At 63.5% G+C, this 12,871-nt stretch overlaps 1 protein-coding gene across 2 annotated transcripts in view; it reads left to right on the top strand.

Annotated features, from left to right (window-relative positions):
- The window catches only part of ST3GAL1 (ST3 beta-galactoside alpha-2,3-sialyltransferase 1), a 53,894-nt gene that overhangs the window by 22,429 nt on the left and 18,594 nt on the right, over positions 1-12,871 (top strand). For both annotated transcript variants that reach the window (XM_054708603.1, XM_054708605.1), the window contains one exon: positions 11,142-11,196. The gene's annotated coding sequence lies outside the window, so the exon portion shown is untranslated. The remainder of the gene's footprint in view (positions 1-11,141; positions 11,197-12,871) is intronic.

A 12,871-nucleotide genomic window follows, 5' to 3' on the forward strand; every position in this document is an offset into this window, starting at 1 on the left:
GGCGGTTGCCTGGCACTCAGAAGCTCACACCCTCCCTGCCCGCCCCTGGTGCTCAGCACAGGGCCTGGCATTCACCCGTCAGATTCCTGCGGGACATGCTAAATCATGGGACACGTGCAATTCCGTAGGACATGCTACATTCCACGGGACATGCTCAATTCCACGGGACATGCTCAATCCCACGGGACATGCTCAATCCCACGGGACATGCGCAATTCCAGGACACACTCAATTCCACGGGACACGCTCAATCCCACAGGACACGCTCAATCCCACGGAACATGCTCAATTCCACGGGACACGTTTAATCCCACGGGACACGCTCAATTCCACGGGACATGCTCAATCCCATGGGACACGCTCAATTCCACGGGACATGCTCAATCCCACGGGACATGCTCAATCCCATGGGACACACTCAATCCCACGGGACACGCTCAGTCCCACGGGGCAGAGGCTGGGTCCCCTTGGCCACGGCAGCCTGTGCTCCATCTGTCCTGGCAAGGGTGTGCTGTCAGCCCTGTCCTGTCAGGATGAGGACCCCCCCACACATGAGGTTTGCCCCAGAAGCCTTTGCTGCCTGGCCCGCCCAGCGCTCCCTGGGAGCTCCCGGGCACCCCCATGTGCCCTCTGCCTGCTCCTGTGCTGCCCTTAGGAACTCAGCTCCCGGGCCACCTCCCTGGGAGGCCGACCCGAAGCCCATCGCCCTCAGCGCTGGCCTGCCCCCTGGTGGCAGCGTGTCCTCATGGCACCACAGTGGCCCAGGAGGCTCTGCCCTCGGAGCCGCCAGGCTAGAGCCGGGCAGCAGCCATTGTTAGTGTTTTTCCGGTGTGATCGTGTTCCCGTAGAGCTTCAGGGCCCGCTCCGCACCTGGCACATGGGGTGGGCAGCCAGGACGTGGGGATGACTCAGTGAGCCTCTGAGCCGCGTGACCTGGGCAGGGCCCTGCCTCTTCCCTGCCAGCACCCCATGCTGGGCTCGGGCTGGGGTGCTGGCAGAGGGGTGGCTTCTCTGGGGTCCCCGGGCAATAAGCCCAACCCCCTCCTCCAGGGGCACCGTTTCCGGGCACAGTCGGGATTCGAACCCAGCACCCCGACACCGGGACCTTGGTCCGTGACCCAGTGCCAAGCTGGCATCCGTCACAGAGGACTCCGAGCTGGAGGGAATCGGGGAGGGTCAAACTCATCCACTCCACCCCTTCCCCCAGCTGACAGTGTTGCCCAGAGAGACTGAGTCATTTGTGCAAGATCACACAGCATTCAGAGGAGAGGAGAGGGGGAGCTGGGTGCTTCCGTTCCTAATCCAGGGCTTTCTCCCCAAGCCCTCACCCCTCCTTCGGCTTGGGGCCTGGAGAACAGGCAGGGTCCCAGCCCCACCTGGCTTAAAACAGCCTTCCCCTCGCTCACAGCAGCCCCTTCGCCAGGAGGGGACAGTGTGCGGACGGTTGGCCTGGGCCTGGCATTGGCCTGGTCTGGGTTCAGGGGCCAGGACTCAGGTGCGCTTGGGCGAGTCAAGTCTCACCTCTCCCATCCTCGGCTTTCTCCCCCGGCCCCTGGGCTGCAAGGCCCGATTCGGCTGATGACCCCGCCGACTTGTTCCGAGAACTAAGCCCAGCCATGCATCTGAGGGCCCAGCCCTCCCCGTGCCCCGCGCCCCCAGCCAGCGTGGCTTCTGTCCCCGCTTCCTCATTCACGCTCCCTTGCCCTGCCCACTCTGCCCCGGAGCCTCGGCGCACCCCACCCCCTCCTCGCCGCTGCAGGCTGCGTCTGTGGTTCCTCCTCGGCCGCCTCGCTGACATCCTGCGCGGTGTTGCAAGCCCCGGAAATGAAAGGACGCTGGGCTGTCTGCACCCCGCCGGGCTGGGCGCTGGCTGCTGTGCCCCTGCCCTGCAATCGCAGGCTCCGGCCGCGGCTTCCCTGCGCCTGGAAGTCCCAGCGCGCTCTCTGTCTCTCTGCTACGTGCTTGGTATCTCAGGAGCCCACAGCGATTGGGTCCCTGGCCCGTTGCGGGTGCCGCTTTGTCCGGATGAAAAGGAAGCTGTGAGCTGGTTGAAGCACACTGCCCGTTAGTCAGGCCCTTTAAGGAGGCCTCCACGTGGGTTTGGGGAGCCGTACCCGCCTTCATCAACTCCTTTTATCATCCCTGCGCCCCTGGGTCGAGAACCACCTGCTGGAGCCCAGATCTTGGGCGGGGGTTGTGGTGTCAGAAGACCCCAGAGCTGGGAGGGTTGTCCTGTCTGTAACGGGGGGGCCGTGTCATCAGCTCAGTGCAGGCTCCGGGCAGCGGGGGTGGGCGGTGCCTGCCGGTGGCCAGCTCCGGCCTGGAGGACGCTGCCCGGGTCTGGGTCCTGGCTCAGCGCCTCCCAGGCTGGGTGGCCCTGGGCGAGTTCTTCACCTCTCTGTGCTTCAGGCTTCCATCTGTGAAACGGGTCGGGAATAACTCACTCAGTCCTCGGTAGGAACCAATGGCCCTGGCTGGCGTGCCCAGTGGTTAGAGCGCCGGCCTGCTCGCTGGAGGGCTGAGGGTTCTCTTCCTGGCCAAGGGCACGTCCCTGGGTTGCAGGTTCGCTCCCCACCCCCTGTCGGGATGTGTGGGGCAGGCACCCGATCCCTGTGTCTCTCTCACTTCGATGTTTCTCTCTCTCTCTCTCTCCCCCCTCCCACTCTCACTGAAAATCAATGGAAAATCCTTGGTAAGGATTAAAAACAAACCGACAAACAAAAATGCCCAAAAAACAAATACGTGTTGAGTGGTCACACACGACGCTGGGGAGAGGGGGTCCCCGCCGCGGGGAGTCCCCTGCGCGTTGCGGCAGCAGGACGGGCGGCGGCCGTGATGTGCGTCTGACAGGACTCCTCCAGGCGCCGTGTCGCTTTGAGGTCGGTGCTGGTTTGGGCACCACCATCGCCCTTACAGAGGAGGGGGAGGGGGGCACAGAGAGGCCAGGAGACTTGCTGGGGTGGGCATCGCCCTTACAGAGGAGGGGGAGGGGGGCACAGAGAGGCCAGGAGACTTGCTGGGAGGGGCATCGCCCTTACAGAGGAGGGGGAGGGGGGCACAGAGAGGCTAGGAGACTTGCTGGGGTGGGCATCGCCCTTACAGAGGAGGGGGAGGGGGGCACAGAGAGGCGAGGAGACTTGCTGGGGTGGGCATCGCCCTTACAGAGGAGGGGGAGGGGGGCACAGAGAGGCGAGGAGACTTGCTGGGGTGGGCATCGCCCTTACAGAGGAGGGGGAGGGGGGCACGGAGAGGCGAGGAGACTTGCTGGCGGGGGGCAGCAAAGATTGGGCAGCGCGGGATTCAGACTTGGTCACCGTGGCTCAGAGTCCACGTGCTGAACCACGGGGCCGACCGTCTCTTGGCGTGGAGGGCCCAGCGGCGTGTGTGTAGCTGTTTCGACGGGCCATGGGCTGTGGCGGAGGCGTGCACCAGGGCGGGACTGGGCGGCCTGATTTCTGGCGAATGCCACATGGACCTCCCAGTCTGGGCCTCTGTGGTGTTTGAGGGACTGAGCCACCTCCCAGGAAGGGCTGCACCCCACCGTCCCCCAGGAGGCCTTGCAGCTCCCCTCTAGCCCGCCCCCGCCCCCCCCCCCACCCACAGAGCGAGCAGCAGGGGCCCCTGGTGCAGGCTGGGAGCAGCGGGGCTGGGTGGGGGCAGGGCTCAGAGCCGTCTGTTTGGAATTAGACTCGAACTGAGCCCAGTTGGCCAGGAACCAGCTCCGTTAAGCCAGAAAGCAGTTTGGAGACGGGCCGACAGATGTCTAAGCACAGCCGACTGTCCTCGTGGGAGTCCACCCCGGCCTGTCCGTCCAGCTCTCCTTCCCAGCACCTCCCCGCTGGGCCGGGGACCGAGCAGGAGGCCTCTCCATCCAGCTCTCCCTCCCAGCACCTCCCCGCTGGGCCGGGGACCGAGCAGGAGGCCTGTCTGTCCAGCTGGGCCGGGGACCGAGCAGGAGGCCTCTCCGTCCAGCTCTCCCTCCCAGCACCTCCCCGCTGGGCCGGGGACCGAGCAGGAGGCCTGTCCGTCCAGCTCTCCCTCCCAGCACCTCCCCGCTGGGCCGGGGACCGAGCAGGAGGCCTGTCTGTCCAGCTCTCACTCCCAGCACCTCCCCGCTGGGCCGGGGACCGAGCAGGAGGCCTGTCCCTGGGAGGGGGAGGAGGGAGACTGCACTGCGGTCACATCCTAGACCAGAGAAGGACGTCCCTCCAGTAGGCCAGAGGGGACGGCCAGCAGCCGTAAGTGTGTTGCTCCCGTGCGAGCGGGGGCCAGGGCTTGCCGTGCTCCCCCTGGGCCAGGACGAGGTTTGTCTCCAGTTTACTGACGGAACCTGGGCTCCGAGGGGTGAGCGAGCGAGACCCCGCAGTCACGGGCTCCGCTGGGATTGGAACCGGGCTTCCTGGAGCCAGGGGTGGGCTCAGGGGCCAGCTGTGGTGAGGGGCCTAGTCCTCCCGGGGGAGGGGGTGGTCACACAGAAGGCCTGCGCCCCTTTTCCTGCTCTGTCCCTGAGCAGCTGTGTGGCCTCAGGCAAGGTGGGCGACCTCTCTGAGCCTCACAGGCGGGTTGGTGAACCTCTCTCAGCCGTGGCGTCTCATGTATATGACGTTGGGACGTGTCCCCACCGGGGCAGTGCTAGGGGACCCAGCCACACGGGACCACGTGGGAAGTCAAGTGAGGCCTCTCCGGCTCCTGGGTGAGAGGCTGCCACCCTATGGGCCTGCCGCTGGGGCAGGAAGGAGAGGGAAATCTGGGCGGGCGGGCCGGGAGCCTGGGGGCGGGACGGTGTTTCTGAGCCCTTGTTCCTGGGAAGCCCGCTGTTTTCTTGTGTTTTGTTTTGTTTTGTTTTGTTTTGTTTTGTTTTGTTGCTGGGACCAGTCCTCACACATGCTGGCTCCCATTGTTCCTGCTCGGCTCTGGGCTTTGGGCCTGGGGAGTGGAAGCCCGGTCCTGAGAGCTGTCTCATTCCGCACAGCCCTGGGCGCGCTGGGTCCCGGTCGGGCCCCCCCACGCCCCCCCCCCCCCCCACCCCCCCCACCTCCCACCCCCCGCTCAGTGCTGGGTGCTGGAGAAGGTTTTAACAGGCCTCCATTTTTAAGGGTTTTTTTTGTTTGTTTTTTTTTAATGGTAGTTTTATTTTCTGGTCGTAAAAGTAGCCCTGACCACCGAAGAAAATCCTGAAAAGAAAGCCAAGTGTAGCCCTGGCCGGTTTGGCTCAGTGGATGGAGGGTCAGCCCTCAGACGGAAGGGTCCCCGGTTTGATTCCGGTCAAGGGCATGTATCTCGGTTGCAGGCTCCATCCCAGCCCTGGTCAGGGTGCAGATGGGGGCAGCCCATCGATGTGTCTCTCCCACATCAATGTCTGTCTCTCCCCTTCCTTCCGCTCTCTCTAAAAACCAATGGAAAAGTACCCTCAGGTGCGGATCAACAAAAAAAAAGGAAGAAAGAAAAGTGTCAAGGCCCCGGGGGAAGGGGGTGTCCCACTTACACGCCCCCTCCCGGAAAGTACCTCTCAGCATTTGCGGGGCTTCCTGCCTCGCTCTTTCGGTTCCTGGATTGCTACCACGGTAACTCTGGTCTGGTGCTGTGTCCTTGGTTCCCCCAGTTCACAGCGGAGCAGGTGTCCCCCTGTGTTCCTCCTCGTGAGCCTTACTGGCGAGGCCGGCTCTTCTGTCACGGAGCAGATCCCGGCAAGCACCGAGAGGCACTTAGCGATCTCCCCGTGGTGGCGGCCTGCGAGCTGGCTGGCGTTTGCTGTTAAAAATGACGAGCCTCAGCCGAAACCGGTTTGGCTCAGTGGATAGAGCGTCGGCCTGCGGACTGAAAGGTCCCAGGTTCGATTCCGGTCAAGGGCATGTACCTTGGTTGCGGGCACATCCCCGGTAGGGGGTGTGCAAGAGGCAGCTGATCGATGCTTCTCTCTCATCGATGTTTCTAACTCTCTATCCCTCTCTTTTCCTCTCTGTAAAAAAAATCAATAAAATATATTAAATTTAAAAAAAAATGATGAGCCTCTTTGGGCGGCTCGCCCTGTCTGCATGCGAGCCCCGTCCTGGAAGAGGTTCCTAGAGGGGGTGAGGGTTTGGTGCCCACTGGGATGGCCTTCTGTCATAGCCCCGGGCCGCGGGGCAGGGCCAGCCGGAGCTCAGCCCCTCTGCAGGGGGCTCGTGCTTCTGCCCAGAGGGGGTCCGAACCATTGGCTGGGACTCAGGAGAAGGGTACGAGATGGGCCAGACTCAACATGTTTTCTCTTCTATTTAAATTTTTTTATGGAATGTATTGGGGGTGGCATTGGTTAATAGAATTACACGGATTTCTTTCATTTATTTTTTAAAAATATATTTTTATTGATTTCAGAGAGGAAGGGAGAGGGAGAGATAGAAACATCAATGGTGCGAGAGAATCATGGATCGGCTGCCTCCTGCACGCCCCACACTGGGGACCGAGCCCACAACCCGGGCCTGTGCCCCGACTGGGAATCGAATCGTGACCTCCTGGTTTTTAGGTCGATGCTCAACCCCTGAGCCACACCGGCCAAGCAAATTATATGGATTTCACGTGTACAACTCCATAACACGTCACCTGTATATGGCTCGTGCGTTCACGACCCCAAGTCCAGTCACCCTTTCTACCCCTTTCCCTCCTCTCCCCTCCCTCCACCCCCCTCCCTCGGGCAGTCACCGCACGTGGTCCTGTCTGCTTCCTTCTTCTTCTACTTTGTTCTGAACGCCTTCATTTTTCTTCCGCTCTGCCCAGAACCCTCCCCCTCGGACAGCGGTCCGCCTGTCCTCTGTGTCGATGAATCTGTTTCTGTTTTATTTTCAACACCTTTTCTCGAGGCCTTTGAGGAAGCTCCGGGCGTCCTGATGTCTGACTTCCATTTCACTGGAAGCTGGGGCGACGAGCAGGACGGGGAGACAGGGGTATCCGGGCACCGGGGGGGCTGCCCGGCCAGAGTGCATCGTGGAGCGTCTGCAGCCCGCTTTCCCGCCCAGGAGCAGCGCGTGAGTGAGCTTGCCCGTCTGCGAAACCCGCGGACACCTGGCTGAGGCCTCCTATGATTTTTTTGGTGAGGTTTTTCTGATTTTTAAAAGTGCCTGTCACGTTTTGCCGGGCTGAAGGGTATCAAGCGATGATGTCTCACCCTGTGTGTGTATTTTTTCCTTTCCTTTCCTTTCTTTGCATTTCTCTGATTGCTAGTGAGGCCCCAGACCTCTGTGCGTCCCCCAGCTCAGCCTGGCCCTCGCCCACCCCGGGCTCACTCTTGCTCGCCTTCCTCTGCCCCCCCGGCTGCCCGGCAGGCTCAGGTCTCCTTTGCAAACCCAGCTGTGGAGCCGCACACCCCCGGGTCAAGGCCGGCTCCAGCACCTCCGGGCTGCTGCCCGTTCCACGAGGGGCCTTCGCCTCTCCGTGCCTCCGAGGCTCCCCTGCACACCGGGGGCGGAACGTGGGAGTGCGGTGAGGTCCTTTCTGGGAAGAGTTGGGCGCGCAGTAGGGCGGAGCAGGGGTGGCTGTCCGGGGGCAGGGCCCTTGCCGTCCTGCTCTGCCGCCGTCTCTGTGCCTGACCGGCTGCCGCGGCCCGGGAGGACGCCAGGGTGGCCCCAGGGCGGGGCTGCAGCCCCGCGTCTTTCTATTTCCGGCTCCCCGCAGCGCTGGGCAAACAGTGGGACCTCGCACGGATCGTGTCAGCCTCGCCGGAGGAGAGTCAACTGTCAGATGATGCGTTGGCCAAACCTGAAATTCTAGGATCGGGAGATTACCCAGGAAAGCGTTCTCCTGGCCGGGGCCTTTCTAAGGTTTCTAAATGGGGCTTTATTACACGCGGCAGGTAATTGTAGGAGGCCTCGGCGCGGGGAGCGCGCGCGGCCTGCCGGGTGCGCTGCGGAGGCTATCAGCTTTCGCTGACCAGGGCACCGGGACCCTGGCGGAGGCAGGCCTCTCCCCTCCGCTGGGCGGCGGGGGCAGCCCTGGAGGCTCAGCCTCAAGCTGGGGGCCCTCTGCTATCTACCCCGGGGGGTGGCAGGGCAGCACCCTAGTAGCATGTGAGGAGCCTGAGGAAAAGCATGGCAAGAGGAGACCTGTAGCGCACCCAGTGCAGGGGTCCCACAGGGTAATGCCAATGGGTAAAGAGGTCTGGGTAAGGCACTAGGGAGCGGTGGGGCCTGGGGCACACTGGAAAGCTGACGAGGTCCTGACCAAAGGAAATGACTGCTGCGCCGCCTCCGGGAATTGTCGCGATGGGGAATGCCAGCCCAGGGTTCCTGGACCTTCCCTTCCTTTAAGAAGCCAAGCCAGAGTCCAGATTTTTTTTTGGTGAGGTTTTTCTGATTTTTAAAAGTTACAGCTGATGGAAAGTTCCCTCCACGGCTGCGTGTCACCGACGAAACATCCCACGAGGCAACCGTTTATCCTGATTCAGTGCAGCTCTGGACAGATTAGGAAACTGAGGCTTGGAACGTGGGGACTTGACAAAAGTCACGAGGGAGGGAATGACCCCGGGGGACAGGGAAGTCACACGGCTTGTCCTGGCAGCGTCCAGGGTCAGGCCGGGGCTTTGGGACCCTCCTCTCTGGGGCTGTCCAGCCACGGTGCTGCCAGACACGACCCTGGGGTGGCCCCCTGACAGCCTGACCGGGAGCTCGGCGCGGGCCAGGCTGTGACTCGCTGCCAATCCGCGGCAGACGGCTCGCGCATGGTGGGCGGGCAGAAACCATCGCTGCCCAGGGAGGCTCGTGTGTGCATTTGCTAATGCTTTCGGCCCTGATGGTTGCCTGGCAACCTGGATGCAGGGACCGACTCTGCCATCTACTTGCTGTGTGACCTCGGACAAATGACTTCACCTCTCTGGGCTCACCTGCCCAGGGGGTGCCACCGAGGGCACCTGATACAAGGCTGTTGGGGAGGTTGGACTGGCTGGAGCCACATGAAGTGCTTGAAGCAATGCTCCTGTCATAGTAAGGGTTAGCGTTTGTATGCCAAGGGCCAGGCGCCTAGTAGGTGTTCAGTAAGGACAGGCACCCTGTGGTCAGGTGCCAGAACAAGTCCGTTATGTTCCTCTTGCCGCTCTCACAAGGACCACCCGCTTCCTGCCTATCCACCTCCCCACGCTCCGGCAAGAATGCCCCACCCGAACCCAGGCACCCTGGCTTTTCGGTTCTTGGCCAGCTTTGGCTCGACGAGACTTTCCCCAACGTGTTTGTCCGTCTTTTGAAAGCTCCGAGGTGAGGATTCACTCCAACCTGTGCACATATATCAGAGGGACTTCCTTCGGGTGCTGGAGTCTACAGCGGCAGCGGGCCAGGGCTTCCTCCCTTTGCCCTCGGTGGCGGCTGCAGCGGCCGCAGCGGCCGCTCCCCTGTCGATCTCTTCACATCCTGTTTAAAAAGGTCGCCGATGGTTTGTGTGAACCCCCCGTGGGAGGACCCAGGAAGAACATGGGAGAGCGGTCCCCTCCGAGTCCTGCTCCGTCCCCTGTCCTTCCCGAGGAGGGTGATTTTGTCCTGCGTCCCCTGGCGGCTCCCAGCTCCAGTGGCCACCCCTGGGCGGAGGGCCGCTGCGCCCGTCACAGGACGCCAGCGGTAATGAGAAGACCGGACACGGTGCCCAGAACGTGCCGTGTTTTTGAGCCACCTTTTTTACAAGTATATTTTTATTGATTTCAGAGAGGAAGGGAAAGGGAGAGACAGATAGGAACACCAGTGATGAGAGAGAGTCATTGATTGGCTGCCTCCTGCATGCCCCACTCTGGGGATCGAGCCTACCGCACAGGCTCGTGCCCTGGACCGGAATCGAACCGGGGACCCTTCCGTCCGCAGGCCGACGCGCTATCCGCTGAGCCACACGGGCCGGGGTGGGAGCCGCCTTCTTGCCCGCTCTCTCGTGCCCCTCCTTTCTGGAGGAGGAGACGGAGGCTCCATGCACGTTCAGCCTCCGTCTCCCGCTGCCCAGCAAGGACGTGTCCGCACCCAGGACAGCAGGGCGCCCCTCTGAAAGCCCCCCCGTAACGGCAGGTGCCCCCACGCCTCCCGCAGCCCAGGGTGCGTTGACGGGAGACGCAGTGCAGGGCCGTGACGTCAGTGCTTGTCCCCGGCTGACGGGCACCTTCCCCGGAACCCGGAGAAGCATGTGGGAGGCGGAGCTGTGTTCCGGAGGCCACGGATGGGTTTCTCCGCGAGGCTTACCCTCTGGCACCGAAAGGGGGTGTCGCCCGGGGAGATCCCGAGCCCACAGGGGTGCAGCGGCTTCCCCAGGGACCGAGCCAGCCCAGAGGACGTGACCAGAAAGGGACCTGAAGAGCAGCCTCTCACCTGTGCCGTCCTCCCGGGGGGACAGAATCAGGCCTCACTCCCCGCGCTGACCTCATCCCGTAACGCGATCCCCGGGACTCGGCAGCCTTCAGGCTCGCATGGCCCGCCGGCGGGCTGAGTGCCGGCTCCTGCCGCCTGGCCCGTGGTTTCCCGCCCCCGGTCCCCTGCCCGCGCTCCGGTCCCGCGCTGTCCTGGCCTGGCCGCCTCCCTGCCGCCCGCTGCCATGCGGAATGCCACTGCTCTGTCGGAGTGGACATGTGAGCTTCGAGAGGAGAGGGCCTTGGCCTTGGCCTTGATCCCCGGTGTGGCACAGCATCCCCCTCCGGGCCCGGCAGGTGCTGGGCCCCCGGAGCCTTCGCTAAAGGGCCGATGGCTTCTGGTTGCTCGTTCTAAAGCCCAGGAGGCTGGTGGGAGAGCCTCCCTGGCCTCACACACGTGCTCTGAGCGCCTCCCAGCCCCCTGCACGGGCCTCTGCCCTGACACACGGTCCCCTGGGACCTGACCCTCGGCGGCCTCCTCTGACGGGCAGGAAGCTGAGCTGCCGCGGGGGTGAGCCCGTGCCCGGAACGCACCCCTCCGACCTACCTAGAGCAGGAAGTGGTCCGAGAGACCTCGCGCTACAGAGCTTTCATGAAAGGTGTGCCACTCGAACCCGGCGCTCGGGTCCCCGGGCTCCCACGGTGCAGGTGCCTGCTGTCCCCTCCCGGCGGAGGGCGGGGGGTGGGCCGTCCCGTCACAGGAGTCTGAGCTGTGCACGCTGCCGGCTCTCTCCCGTGAGACCGGCCCGCCCTCTCCCTGTGGTACCTCTGAGCTTTTTTTTTTCCTTCTGTTTTTCAGATGAAGAAGCTGAGGCTCAGAGAGGTTAAAGAACTCGCCCGAGGTCACACAGCCGGTAAGTGGCGGAGCTGGGATTGCAACCCAGTTCTCTTCGGCTCCAGAGCCCATTGCCTTGCTTTGTCTGCCTGAAACCGTGTTGCAATGACCGTCCCCCTCCCCCCCCACGTGTGGGGCGCCGTGACGTGGTGTGTGTGGGGTGTCTCCCTGTGCCTCCCCCGCACCGGTCGCCGTGGCTCTCAGACTGTAGGAAGTCCTGTCTAAGCCACGTGGTCGGGCGGTGCTCGGGGAATGGGGTGTTCATCGGATCATTAGAAAGTCCTGGCTGACCCAGGGGCCCCCTCTGGCTGCGTTCAAAGTCACCTCGGACCGGACCGCGGCAGAAAGGCGTCCTGCCCCCATGACGGGGTGCGGACGGCAGCTACAGGCTGGGGCAGCTACAGGCTGGTTCGAGGAGGGCGATTCTTTGTGATTGAGAGAGTGGGGCCCCTGACTTCGTGGTAGGAAGGGGAGCAGGGCAGGCGGTGGGGGCGGGGTCCAGCGTGGGGCCCCCTCCCCTCATCCGCTTAGGCGCCCACGTGTCTCTGTCCCTGCCGCTCACCGCCCCTCGCCCGTCACCAGGAGTGCCGAGTCCCCATCTTGAAACCCGCTCTTCTCTTTGGGAAGTTTCTTAGAAGCCGTTTCTGAGAAATCTTTGCGGGGGGACCAGCCCCTGGGGTAATGGATGTAAGTGAACGGCCTGCTGGTCTCTGAAGTCCTCAGGGGCCCCTCGTGGGACGGTGGCTCGGAGTGGGCGTGGCGTTCTGGGGCCCCCAGCAGGGGCTGTGTGAAGGGCTCTGGTTTCCAGACCACCTTGGGGGTGAGGAGGGAGCCCCACAGCGGGGCTTGGGGTCCCCACCCCCGCCCTACCCGGAAAAGCGCGGCCTCGGTGGCTGGCTTCTGCCCGAGTGTGAGACCCACGTTCCAGAGCCGGTGAGACCCGCTGTCTGATGGCAGCTGTCCCCCAGAAACGTGGCGAGCAGGTCTGGCTCTGCCAGGCCACGCTGTGTGGACCGCGCCAGCCCCTGCCCTTCCCCAGGCCTCGGTTTGCCCATCTGTACAGTGGGCTACGGAGCAGGTGCAGCGGCGGCTGCCAGCCCCGTCCGGCGGGCGGCAGTGCCTGTGACGACGCTCCTGCAGACCGTGTAGCTGACGAGGCGGAGCCGTGGCAGCAGAGGTGGGAGGCGGGTGGGTGACATTTGAGAAAAACCACCCCGTCCGCCCGGGTGTCCTGGTCAGGACCAACCCCGAGCCTCCCGCAGCCCCGGGTTCAAGAGCGAGCTGACGGGCCGTTTCACCGTCCCAGGGAGGGCTCTCCGGGCTCCCGGCTGTCTGGGAACCAGACTGGGAGGGCCCCCCCTCCTGCGCTGGGGGCCCCACATCCTGCCCAGCCACGGGGGGGAAAGCGGCAGGGCGCGCACATGCTCGCTGCCTTCTGGGTGGCTGCGCAGATGCGCGGTGCGGTTTGTAGTATTTTTAGTTTGTTGTTTTTGCAAAAGCCAAAGGAAGCGTGTCACAGGCTGAGCTCCCCGAGGACGGCCGAGCTGCTCCGCCTCAGCCGGGGGCAAGTAGGGTTCAGGCGGGGGGAGCACCCTCCAAACACCGGCCCCCGGGGGCGGAGGGGCCCGGGCGGCCCCTGGGCAGGGCTGGTTTGAGATGGTTATTGGAATCGTCCCGTTTCCCACATGAGGAGC

This window comes from Eptesicus fuscus, chromosome 19 (assembly GCF_027574615.1).
Source record: "Eptesicus fuscus isolate TK198812 chromosome 19, DD_ASM_mEF_20220401, whole genome shotgun sequence".
Classification (NCBI taxonomy): Eukaryota; Metazoa; Chordata; class Mammalia; order Chiroptera; family Vespertilionidae; genus Eptesicus; species Eptesicus fuscus.